Source organism: Hemitrygon akajei, chromosome 16, assembly GCF_048418815.1.
Source record: "Hemitrygon akajei chromosome 16, sHemAka1.3, whole genome shotgun sequence".
Taxonomy (NCBI): Eukaryota; Metazoa; Chordata; class Chondrichthyes; order Myliobatiformes; family Dasyatidae; genus Hemitrygon; species Hemitrygon akajei.
The window spans coordinates 38,375,324-38,388,982 of NC_133139.1; positions in this window are offsets into that span (position 1 = coordinate 38,375,324).

The following is a 13,659-nucleotide window of genomic DNA, read 5'->3' on the forward strand; positions in this document are numbered from 1 at the left end:
TGGGTAAATAGCTGGGCTAGCACCACAGGGTACGAACAAGGCAGTAAATGGATAGGGTTCACTTTGAGATATTTCATCTCTTTACAGTCATAGGAAGGTACAGGGCAAAAACAGAGCCCAAGGCTCACTCACATCACGCACCCATTTTTACACAGATCTAACCCTAATCCGTTTTATTATCTCCATGTTCCCACCGCCCCCCCCCCCCACCCCACTCCCACTGCCAGATTCTACCACTGTGTCATACTCTAGCCGAGGGCAATTTACAGCTCCTAATTACCCTCCTGACCCCCAAGTTTTTGGGATGTATTAGGAAAGAAAAGGACTAGAGTAACTTCACAGAGAAAGTCAGGATTGAATCTGGTTGCTAGTGCTGAAACTGCACTATTTTGCTACCCATGTCATCTAATAAAGGCAGTTAGAAATGCTGGTGTATTTTTCTGACGAAGTATGAGGATGTTTTTATTTGCCTTGCCGGTAGACCCTGAGTTTTGCTACTGCTGCCCTTCTCTGCTGATAAATGTTATTAATGTAGATGGTCAGCACAGGTACAGTGGGCTGAAGGGCTGTTTTTGGGGCTGTGCGACTCTATGACTCACTGTGACTCTGTTTCTCCTTAGTGACTGTTAACAGAGGATGCAGACACGATGAATCCACTCACTACAGCCCATGTCTGTATTACCCAGCACACAGACCAGAGACCTTTAAGTGCTAACTATTGAATAGAAGATAATGTGAACACAGTGAGCTCCTGAGACTATTCAGTGGATAGACACTGAATGGAACATTTATAGCTACAAATTTGTTACTGACCAACTATATATCTGTACTCTGGATGAAAGGATAACTGAGTTTTCCAGATAGAATGATCAGCCCTGGCATCTGCTGCTTTAAACTTGACAACAATAAGCACAAAGTTACTGACTTTATGTAAATAGACATCAGGAAATGGGATATTTGCATGCAAACGCAGTCCAGTAAACCACTCTATTCACATCATAATTGCCAGTGGCCTCTTGTGTGATGCAGAAATTGGCAATGGGTTCACCTTAAACCTTACATTGCTTGCCAAAAGAAATAGAGCATGGCTTATCTTTAAGACAGTAACACAACAGTCACAGTGTAAGGGAAACAATGAATGAGCCACTAGGTTAGTCTACAATGGGAAGAAACGTTTGATAACATTGACTTATAATGTAATCCAGCCTCTGCTGGCTCATGTATTCTCTCGCTTGTTATCACAGTTTATATTCTGACAACTTCTCCCTTCCTTTCCCGAGGGTGCTAACCCCTCCTAGCCTATAGCCCCAAGGCCAATGACTGTCATCTTATAACTCACCCTGATGACTCAAAAACCTCTATAGGTGTACCATGGAGAGCATTCTGACAGGCTGCATCACTGTCTGGTATGTGGGGGGGTGGGGGTGGCTACTGCACAGGACAGAAAGAAGCTGCAGAGGGTCGTAAATTTAGTTGACTCCATCTTGAGTAGCCTACAAAGTACCCAGGACGTTTTCAAGGAGCGGTGTCTCAGAAAGGCAGTGTCCATTATTAGGGATCCCCAGCACCCAGGGCATGCCCTTTACTCACTGTTACCATTGTAAGAGGTACAGAAGCCTGAAAGCACACACTCGGCGATTCAGGAACAGCTTCTTCCCCTCTGCCATCTGATTCCTAAATGGACATTGACCCGTGAACACTACTTCACTTTTAAAAATATATATTATTTCTGTTTTTGCATGATTTTTATTCTATTTGATATACTGTAATTGACTGAATTTTTTTCAATATTATGTATTGCATTGAACTGCTGCTGCTAAGTTAACAAATTTCATGACACATGCCGGTGATAATAAACCTGATTCTGAGTACCATGGAGAACTCCCCTGCTCCTCTTTGAAATGGTGACAGGAGGAAATTGACAGGGACCCATTTTAATGTTTGATCTGATGGTGAATTCGTTTTTCAGCCCAGCCTCTCAAATGAGAATTGAACCAGCAATCCTTAACTTTAAAGCTGAGCCCACTACGCAACAGCAAACCTATTTTCATTAATTTTACTGTCCTGGTTATACCTGTGCATCCACATCTTCATTTCACTGAGGCCAGATCTTTGCTAATTCTCCCATCTCCAAAATTGTCATTATAAGCCAGGAGGTAAAGTCATAAATAAAGAATACAAATTTATTTTAAATTCTTTCAGAGTCAATAATTATGTATGTGCACAGTATATTGCATCTGTTTGCATTGCTAAGAACTGAGTACACAAAGTGAATTAGCCTTCATACAGTATTATAGAGTCATGGAGTCATAGAAAAATACAGCTCAGAAACAGGCCCATCAGCCAATCCATTTAACCTGTCTATTCCCACTGACCTGCACACAGACCATGGCTCTCCATCCATCCATCCATCCATGTACCTATCCAAACCAGATGCTGCTACACAATTGGAGAATTACTGCCTTCAGTTAAGGAGGCTCAATTGTTGGCCCTGCCTTGTAGTTGCTGTGGTGAAGCTTGTGAAAGCTAGGGACTTTGGGGAAGAGAACAGTGCTCTCCTGAAACAGATCGATATTGTAAAAGAAAAGGTGTGGTTGTCTCGAGGTGGATACATCCCCAGGGCCTGACCAAGTGTATCCTCGGACTTTGTACAAGGGAAAAAACTGCTAGAGCTGGCGGAGATTATTTTTATCTTCCTTAACCACGGGCGACTTACAGGAAGACTGGAATGAGGTTAATATGGGTTTATTTAACAAACAAAAGAAACTACAGATGCTGGAAATTTGAGCAACACACACAAAATGCTGGAGGAGCTCAGTCCTGATGAAGAGCTTCGGCCCGAAATGTCAACTGTACTTTTTCCATAGATGCTTCTTGGCCTGCTGCATTCCTCCAGCATTTTATGGGTTTATTTAAGGGCTACAAGGACAAGAAAAGAAGCTACTGTACAGCCCAGTGGGCCTAATATCAGAGGTGAGTAAGTTACAGGGATGGATTGGAGAGACAGGGTTTAGAAAAGCAAGGACTAATTAGGTATCACTTTGTGTGTGAGAAATCATATCTCAAATTTAAATAAGTTTGAGATTTTTGAGAGGTAACCAAAAGGTTTGATGAGAGTAAGGTGGCAGATATTGTCTACATGGACTTTATTTAGCAAGGCTTTTGACAAAGCCTTCCATGTTAGATTGGTTTGGATAGGAAATTCACATGGGATCTTGGGAGAGCTAGCCTGTGGATACAAAATTGGCTTGGTGGAAGGAGTCAGAGGTTGGTACTGCAATCACAAACAAGAGAAAATCTGCAGGTGCCAGAAATCCGAGCAACACACACAAAATGCTGGAGGAACTCAACAGGCCAGGCAGGTTCTAGGAAAATAGTGCAGTCCACATTTCGGGCCAAAGCCCTTCGGCAGGACTGGAGAAAAAAGCTGAGGAGTAGATTTAAAAGGTGTGGGAAGTGGAGAGGGAAACACAGGGTGAGGTACTGGAAGGCTGTTTGCCAGATTGGAGGTTATTGGTGATGTGCCACAGGAATCAGTTATGGGTCCCCTGCTGTTTAACTTACATATTAATGACCTGGATGAGAATGTAGAAGGCATGATTAGTTAATTTGTAGGTGACACCAAAATCTGTGGTGTGGTATACGGTGAAGAAGGTTGGGAGGTAGACACAATTATAGGGGAAAAGAGAGTGACAAGAGAACATATATTGTAAGGCAAAGAGGAACCGTGGAACGATGCTAGCTCTTAGGTTTTTTGGCCAATTTATCTAATGTACTTCCAGTGGCCACAAGGGTTTCCTCTGTGTGCTCCAGTTTCCTCTGATATCTTAAAGATATAGAACTTAGAACTCTACAATATCGGACAGGCCATTCAGTCCACAATGTTGTGCTGGTATTGATGCTAATCTGGAGTGGTTTGATAATTGGTAAATGTAAATATGTAGGTGAATGGTGGAATCTGGGAGGAGCTGATGAGAACGTGGGGAGAACAAAATAGGATTAATGTAAAGAGATGTTCGATGCTCAGCGTGGACTTTCAGAAGTAAAGAACTTGTTCCATGCTGGATGACTCCATGATTCTGTGAGTAGGAAAATATAGAGAGAATGAATGACAAAAAGAAAGGGTGAAATAGAGAATAGGTAATAAGCAATGTATAGAGGCATAGTCTTTTGTATTGTTCCTACTCCAATAACTTTCTTCACCACAACTGTAGCAGAGACCATACTGATGCATCTAGATTGTGTGAGCATATCCAACACAATTTTTGGTTAGCCACACTCAAAAGTAAAAATACAAATGGTTTAATATTGGAATGTTTTTCTAAATGATTCAAGCTTTAACTAAGCCAATAATAGCTGTACTCAATTAGTGTTGAATTCTGCTTGTAAGATCCACCCACTGTATTCCAATTCACACCGCCTTATCAGTCACTTCAGAATCAGAATAAGGTTTAAGATCACCTGCATATGTCATGAAATTTGTTATTGCAATACATAATAAAAAAAAAGGTAAATTACCATCCGAGGGGTGATTGATAAGTTTGTGGCCTAAGGTAGAAGGAGTCAATTTTAGAAAACCTAGCACACTTATTTTTCAACATAGTCCCCTCCTACATTTACACACTTAGTCCAGCGGTCGTGGAGCATACGGATCTCGGACCTCCAGAAAGTGTCCACAGCAGGGGTGATTGATAAGTTCGTGGCCTAAGGTAGAAGGAGGCGAGTTACATGCACATGCAGGTCAACTCTTTGAGTGATTATGCAGAAAGTCTGAAGTTACTAACTCATCTCCTTCTACCTTAGGCCACAAAGTTATCAATCACCCCTGCTGTGGACACTTTCTGGAGGTCCGATATCCATATGCTCCACGACCACTGGACTAAGTGTGTAAATGTAGGAGGGGACTATGTTGAAAAATAAATGTTCTAGGTTTTCTAAAATTGACTCCTTCTACCTAGGCCACAAACTTATCAATCACCCCTCAAAAGTGTATATATATATATATATATATTTTTAAAAAATGTTAAATTAAGTAGGTAGTGCAAAAAGAGAAAATAAAGTTGTGAAGTAGTTTTCATGGGTTCAATGTCCATTAAGAAATTTGATGGTGGAGGGGAAGAAGCTACTTCTGAATCATTGAGTGTGGGCCTTCAGGCCCTTTTACCTCCTCCCTGATGGTAGTAATGAGAAGAGGGAATGCCCTGGTTGATGGGGGCAGGGGGGTCCTTAACAATGGATACCAATTTTTTGAGGCATCGTTCCTTGAAAATGTCGTGGATAAAGGAGAGGCTAATGGAGCTGACTGAGTTTACAACTTTCTGCAGCTTATTTTGATCCTGCCAATTGCAATGCTCTCCACGGTACATCTGTAGATATGTGTGAGTGTTTTAGGTGACATATCAAACCTCCTCAAACTCAGAATGAAATATAGTTGTTGTCATGGCTTCTTTGCAGCTGCATTGACATGTTGGGCTCAGGATAGATCCTCAGATGATGTTGACATTCAGGAACTTGAAATTGCTCACCCTTCCCACTTCTGATCTCTTGATGAGGACTGGTGTGTGTGCCCTTGACTTACCCTTTCTGAAGTCTACAATCGATTATTTAGTCTTACTGACATTGAGTACAAGGTTGTTGTTGCAACATCACAAACAGCTGATCTGTCTCACTCCTGTACACCTTCTCGTCACCACCTGAAATTTTGCCAACAATAGTTGTGTCATCAGTAAATTAATTGATGGTATTTGAGCTGTGCCTAGTTATGGTTGTAGAGAGATAAGAGCAGTGGGTTAAGCACACACCCTTGAGGCGTGCCATTGTTGATTATCAGCAAGGTGGAGATGTTATTTCAAAATTCCACAGACTGTGGTCTTCCTGTGAAGAAGTCAAGGATCTAGTTTCAGAGGGAGGTACAGAGGCCCAGGTTTTGGAGCTTTTTGATCACAACTGTAGGAATGATTGTGTTAAAATGCTGAGCTGTGGTCAAAGAGCAGCAGCCTGATGTATGTATTGCTATTGCCCAGGTGATCTCAAGCTGCATGAAGAGCCAATGAGATTGCACCTGCCATAGACCTATTGGACGATAGGCAAGTTGCAGTGGGTTGAGGTCCTTGTTTAGGCAAGAGTTGATGCTAGCCATAACCAATGTCTCAAAGCTCTTCCTCACTGTAGATGTGAGTGCTACTGGATGATAGTAATTAAGGCAGCTCACCCTGCTGTTCTTGGGCACTGGTATGATTGTTTCCCTTTTGAAGCAGGTGGCAACTTCTGACTGTGACAATAAGAGACTGAAAATGCCAGTTGGGTGGCACAGGTTTTCAGAGCCCAGCAGGTACACCATCAGGGCCTATTGGCATGCTAGGGTTCTCCCTCTTGATGTTGGCCTCTGAGACAGAGATCACAGGGTCACCAGGTGCTGCAGGAATCCTCATAGCTGTAGTTTTATTCTCCCTTTCAAAGCGTGTATGAAGGACATTCAGCTCATCTGGGAGTGAAGCACCACTGTCATTCGCGATGTTAGGTTTTGCTTTGTAGGAAGTAATGGCCAGCAAACCCTGCCAGAGTTGATGTGCATCCAATTCCACCTCTGACATCAATCAGAATTGTTCCTTTGGTCTTGAGATAGCCCCCTGTAAATCCTGCCTGGCTTTCTTATATAGTCTTGGATCCCCAGGCTTGAATGCCACAAATCTAGCCCTAAGCAAACTACCAATCTCCTGGTTCATCAATGGCTTTTGATTCAGATATATACGGTATGTTCTCGTAGGCACACACTCATCCACACAGGTTTTAATCAAGTCAGTGACAAGTGTAGCATATTCATTCTTTTTTTAAAAAAAATTTAATTGAATTTTCAAATAGGTTACAGAAAGAAAAAAGAAGAATTATCAACCCTTCCCCCCTCCCCTTAACCCCTCCCCCCTAAAATATCCCTATAGAAAAAAAAGAGAAGGAAAAAGAAAGAAAGAAAGAAAAAGAAAGAAAGAATGCCTGGATATCGGAAGATCCCCACATGCTCCATGGAGTTCATAATAGCCTTAATATGCATATTATTTCTTTCCCCAGATAACCAATAATTTTATCTTGGGAGCACCTATATATTTAATCCTATCTTTTGTAAATAAGGGCACCAAATTTTCAGAAATATTTCATATTTATCTCTTAAATTATAGGTAATTTTTTCAAGTGGAATGCAGCTAAAAATTTCATTCTTCCAACGATCTATATTTAAGTATGAATCCGATTTCCAAGTACCTGCAATAGCCTTTTTGGCTACTGCCAATGCAATTTTTATGAATTCTTTCTGATATTTATTAAATTTGGATTTCGATTTTATCCCTTCAATATCGCCTAGTAAAAATAATGTTGGATTATGTGGAAGTTGTATTCCAATAATTTGCTCCAGTAAAACTCTTAAATTTATCCAAAAAGGTTGAATTTTAAAACAAGACCAAGTAGAGTGTAAAAAAAGTACCAATTTCTTGATTACATCGAAAACATTGATCAGATAAATTTGAGTTTAATCTGTTTATTTTTTGTGGTGTAATATATAATTGATGTAAAAAGTTATATTGTACTAATCTTAGTCGAACATTTATTGTATTCATCATACTGTCAAGACATAATCTTGACCAACTTGTTTCATCAATTTTAATATTCAAATCAGTTTCCCATTTTTGTTTTGACTTATGAATTCCTTGTTTAATTGCCTGTTTTTGAATCAAATTATACATACCAGAAATAAATTTTTAATTTTTCCTTTATGAATTAAAGTTTCTATTTCATTAGGTTTCGGCAATAACATTGTTTGACCCAGTTTATCTCTTAAATAAGCCCTTAATTGGAAATAACAGAAAAGAGTGTTATTTGATATTTTGTATTTATTCTTTAATTGGTCAAATGACATTAATATACCTCCTTCAAAACAGTCTCCTATATATCTAATCCCTTTGTGAAACCAGTTATGTAAAAGTTGATTATCCATTGTAAAAGGAATAAGTTTATTTTGAATTAAAGGTCTCTTTGCTAATAAAGATTTCTTTATCTCATCATCAATATTGATCTTATTCCATAAATCAATCAAGTGTTTTAGTATAGGAGATTCTTTCTTTTCCTGTATCCATTTAGATTCCCATTTATTTATAAAATCTTCTGGTATATTTTCTCATATTTTATCTAATTCTATACTAATCCATGCTGGTTTATCTTCATCAGAAAAAGATGCAATAAATCTAAGTTGATTTGCTTTGTAATAATTCTTAAAATTTGGTAATTGTAACCCTCCTAGGTCAAATTTCCATGTCAATTTTTCCAACGATATTCTTGACATCTTACCTTTCCAAAGGAACTTCCTCACACATTTATTTAACTCTTGAAAAAACTTCTGCGGTAATTGTATTGGTAGTGTTTGGAATAAATATTGTAATCTAGGGAATATATTCATTTTTACAGCATTGACTCTACCTACTAATGTTATTGGTAACATCATCCATTTGTCAAGATCCTCTTGAATTTTTTTCAATAATGGCAAATAATTTAGTTTATATAAATTCTTTATATCATTATCTACTCTTATACCTAAATACTTTATACCATTTATCGGCCATCTAAATTGAGTCATTAATCGACATTGACTATAATCTCCTTTAGTAAGGGGTAGAATTTCACTTTTATCCCAATTTATTTTGTACCCTGATATTTTCCCATATTCTTCCAATCTAGAAGATAATTTACACAACGAATGCAATAGGTTAGTTAGATAAATCAGAACATCATCAGCAAATAAGTTAATCTTATATTCCTCCTGATTAACTTTGAAACCCATAATATCTGAGTCAGTTCTAATTAATTCAGCTAATGGTTCTATCGCCAACACAAATAAAGCAGGTGATTATGGACAACCTTGTTTAGTTGACCTTGTTAACTGAAATGATGTTGAAATTTGGCCATTTGTCACCACTTTAGCTTTGGGGTTAGTATTTAAGGTTTTAGTCCATTTTATAAAAGATACTCCTAATCCATATTTTTCCAATACCTTAAATTAAAAATCCCATTCCAATCTATCAAATGCTTTGTCTGCATCCAAAGCAACTGCTACACTCATTTCTTCCCTCTTTTGTGCCAAATGAATTATGCTAAGATATTCATTCTGACTCAAAGATGAATCCCTGAATATTGTCCAGTCCACCAACTCAAAGCAGTCCTGTAAGCACTCCTCTGCCTCCTTTGTTCATACCTTCCAGATCCTCTGAACTGGTGGTATGGTCTTCCATCTCTACCTATACTCAGGGAGAAGAAGAACAGCCAGGTGATCAGACTTTCCAAAGTGTGGGTGTGGGATGTCACAGTAGGTGGTCTTTAGTGTCAGTACAACAATGTTAGTATTCATAAAATTGTTGAAGATAATATCTGTATCTGCAATACTTTTAGTGATATGTTCATTTTATTCAAAAATACAGAGCAGTATAAGATAGCCATGATGAATCTTAAATGAGAGAGATTAATTTGGTATGTATCATACTACAGAAACTCAACTATGATCCTTAATCTGTCCGGGAGGCAGTCTGTGATGGCTCATAACTCTTGAGAACAAATGATTTGATGAATAAAGTAATGGATTTTTGGAGACTATAACATGTAGAAGAAAAATAGGGTTGTATTTGTGGCAGGCTGAAGACCAATGAGAGAAGGGAAGAAATTAGAAAGGAAACAGTGACTGGGGAATAGGAGAAAAATATTAGATCAAAAATACATAATTTAGCAAGATTTTCATAATGAACAACTATAGCCATAATTTCAGGGTTGGGTAACTTGAATAATTATGATGTTGTAAGTACCTCTCTGAAATGCTTGCCCTTAAAAGCTGAGTCAGGTCTGGTCAGATTGCAATAAGGAATCCTCTGGGACCATGCAATGTAGTAGGCTATACTTGCCATCAGAGGCTGCTCTCAGCTCAGCACAATCGTCAGGCTGTCTGGGGCTGCTTTCTTGCTCTCTCCCATTTTCTATCCCCTATTTCTATCTTGCACATTGTCCTATCAGAAGACAAAGGGGCACAGATCAAGGCAGAGCAAATCAAAAGAATGAACCAGAAAATAAACATACATAAAACATGAAGCCTTGAAATAAAAGGAAACTAAGTAAGATGTTAGCCACTTTCAGAAGGTGTCTGATAACAACATCGTTATCAATTTGCACGTGGGAATTAAAATCAAAAGACTGCCAATGTTGGAAGTAAAAAGCAGAAAATATCAGCCTGAAATACTATTAGAGCTTATGGGGTTGCACATAATGTGCAGGCCTGGACTGAGAATTGCGTCATGGATGGGAGACAGAGAGTTGGAAGAGATAGGCCATGTTTGATTGAGAGTCTGCGACTGGTGGTATTCCACAGGGATCAGTACCAGGGCCCCAACTGCTTTCAGTTTATCAGTGATTCAGATGAAGGAGCTGAATGTAGCATATCCAAAGCTACATGTTACAAAGCTGGGTGGCAATCTGAGTTGTGAGGAGGAAGCAGAAAGACTTCAGGGTGGCGTGGATACAGACATGACAGGTATAATGTAACGTGGAAATATGTAAGATCACAGGAAAAAAAACTGAAAAGAAGTTTTACCTTAATTGGTGAGATTTTGGAAGGTATGGTATTCAGAGGACAAAGTTATATTTTTAGATGAATTTCTGAAGACTAAAATGCAGGTACAACAAAAAGTCAGGTGGGTTGTTGGGCTGCATTGCAAGAGCATCTGAGTACAAGAGCAAAGATGCCTATATGGTGAGACTGTACCAGGCATCTCCTAGAGAGGCAGGGTCACCCTTCCTGTGGAATGATAATCTGCTGTCCTGGAGGGCAAAATAGGCTTCCTCAGTAATGTACGTTCCATCATAAGACCTGAAGTGAGACAATGATTATCTATAACCAGAAAAAGTCTTATCATGTACCCTTGATTTTCATCACCATTACCACCAGCAAGTCCTGCACCATCAATGTCCTGAGGTCACCATTGACTAGGAACTCAAATAAATATCCTCGATACAAAAGCAGGTCAGATGCTGGCTCCGCTGTGGTGAATGACTCATCTCCTGATACCCCAATGCTTCAAAGCCTTTTTGCCATTTTCAAGGCATGGCAAATAGAATAAAATGTCAAAAAGATAGAATGCTCCCACCTTACCCTGATGACTGCAAAGACAATAATTCTCATGAATGAACATGACATCCTATAGGTTGCACACTGTCCTGATTTGGAGACTTGCTTGCCCTTTATTGCCGTTGACTCTAACTCATGTAGCTCCTTACCCAACTGAATATGGGGAGAAACTTAGCCAGGAAAATTGGAGAGGTTTGATAAGGTGCTTTGCTGCTACCTCTTCAGGGACAGCCAGGGATGTGCAATAAATGCTGGCCTTTCTAGTGATGCCAAGATCCTGGAAAATGAATAAATAAAAATTACTCTGTGTTGCACTTTGGGGTGAGAAATTTAAGAAAGTATACAATAAATGGCAGAACCTTTAGGAGCACTGATGTGTAGAAGGATTTAAGATCCAAGTCCATTGCTCCTGAAAGTGACAATGCAATTAGATGGGGGGGGGGGGTGTGAAGAAACCAAATGGTATTTTTTTTCCTCATTGGCTGGGGTGTTGAGTCATGTTGCAGTGGTATAAATTACTGGTCAGGCTACATTTGAGGTAATGCATTCAATTCTGGTGGCTATATTACAGGAAGAATGTGGAGGCTTAGGAAAGGGTACAGAAGAAGTTGTTCAGGTTTGTTCAATTCTTCCTTACAGCCAAATACTCTCAAATCCAAGATGTTGCCTGGACTAGAGAATATTTAGATAAAGGAAAGTTGGACAAACTTTGATTCTGTCACGGTCGGGTCCGTGGATTCCTCATTCCAGTTATTTCCTTTTCTCCGTGTTCCGTTGGGCGCCTTGATTAAGGACCCTGATCTTCATTTCATACTGGCAACATAAAAGGCTGCGGGCTGCTGGATTGTCATCAGAAATTTGTCACCAGAAACCAGACACTGGAAGCCAGTCACCTCACTGTAGCCACTGCGGTTATGCTCATCCCGGGACTGCTGAGAATCGTGGACTCTAGTTGCCTCGGTGCCTGTGCCTGCTTAACGAATTCAGTCGTTTTCGTGTCCAGCTGGGCTGCCAGCCATTTTCCGCTGCTCCAAGTAAGGTACGAATTCTGCTGTTTTTGTGGCCAGCTGAGACTGCTGGCCATTTGCTGCCACTCTGAGCAAAGATACATATGGACTGTCGTTGTGTGGTTTTGCCTCCTCATTGTCTAAGTCCTTCCAGCTGAGTAGGTCCGGCCATTTGTCGCTACTCCGAGTTGGGTATTTTTTCTCCTTGTTGTCCTAGTCCTTCCAGCTGAGTAGGTCCTGTCATTTGCCGCTACTCCGAGTTGGGTGTTCTGTCTTTCCGTGGCCCAAGTCTAGTCCAAGTCCAAGCTCATAGTCCGAGTTCCGAGTCCAAGTCAAGATCCAAGTTCCGAGTCCAGGCCGAAGTCCAAGTTCCAAGTCCAAGTCGAGGTCCAGGGTCCGAGTCCAAGTCAAGTTGAGATCCAGGGTCCGAGTCCAAGTCAAGTCCGAGTCCAGGTTCCAAGTCCAAGTCCTAGTCCAGATTTTACTGGTTTGTTATCCAATGTTTATGTCCATGTTGACATTTAGTCCTCTCTCCCTGGTCTTCCTAGTAGCTATCAATAAACACTTCTGTGTCTGTCCTGCGCTTGGGTCCGCTCCTGTCCACGCTCCTTGTAACAGATTCTCTGCATTGTCAGAGGCTGAGAGGAGACTATTAGAAGTTTATATAATTCTGAGAGGCTTAGACAAGTTTGGTAGTCAGAGTCTTTTCCCCCGGAATGGATGTGTCAAGAACGAGAGAGAGTAGCATTGGATTAAAGGCTTTATATGTTAAATTTTTCTTACACAGAATGTAATGCTTGCCTGGAACACACTGTTAGGGGAGGTGGTGGAGTAGATATGATAGCAACATCTAATAGGCATTTAGACAGGTACATGAAGAAGCAGGAATTAAGGGATTGTAGAACACATGAGGACAGATGTGCTTTGTTAACTGGCATCACTGTTGGTGTAGCTGTGATGGACCTAAGGGCCCGTCCCTCTTTTGTACTGTTCTACATTCTATGAACTGACACCAAAGTGAAGTTATCCATACACCTCGTAGACTTTACAACCAAAGCAGCCAGGGATTTGTTTGGGAAACTTTTTACTTGTTAACAGAGGTTGATAGGGTAACATTACTTCCTTCAAACTCTTTAGAATCTAGTGACTCATATCAGCCTTCCCTTAAGCAGTATTTCCTGCAGAAGAGCAGGAGAGGAGGTGCTTTGCATTATCTGAAGGCATGAGTCAGGTGTGAGCGTGTAAGATGACTGTAAAGTTTCTCGTAATTTTATTTTATGTTCTCTCTAATCACCAATTACACAACGGATTAATGAGCTTTTCTTTAATCATTCTTATTTTCATTTATTTATGTACATGGCTAAGAAGAAAAACGTTAAGAATGTAGATGTTTGCTTAAACTCCTCCTCTCTGTTTCTCCTGTGTTCAGGAGGCCAGTCTTTACTTTCTGAAAGCTCCAAAGCAATTCTGGAGGATTTGTGTAAATCCAACATCATTTTGGGG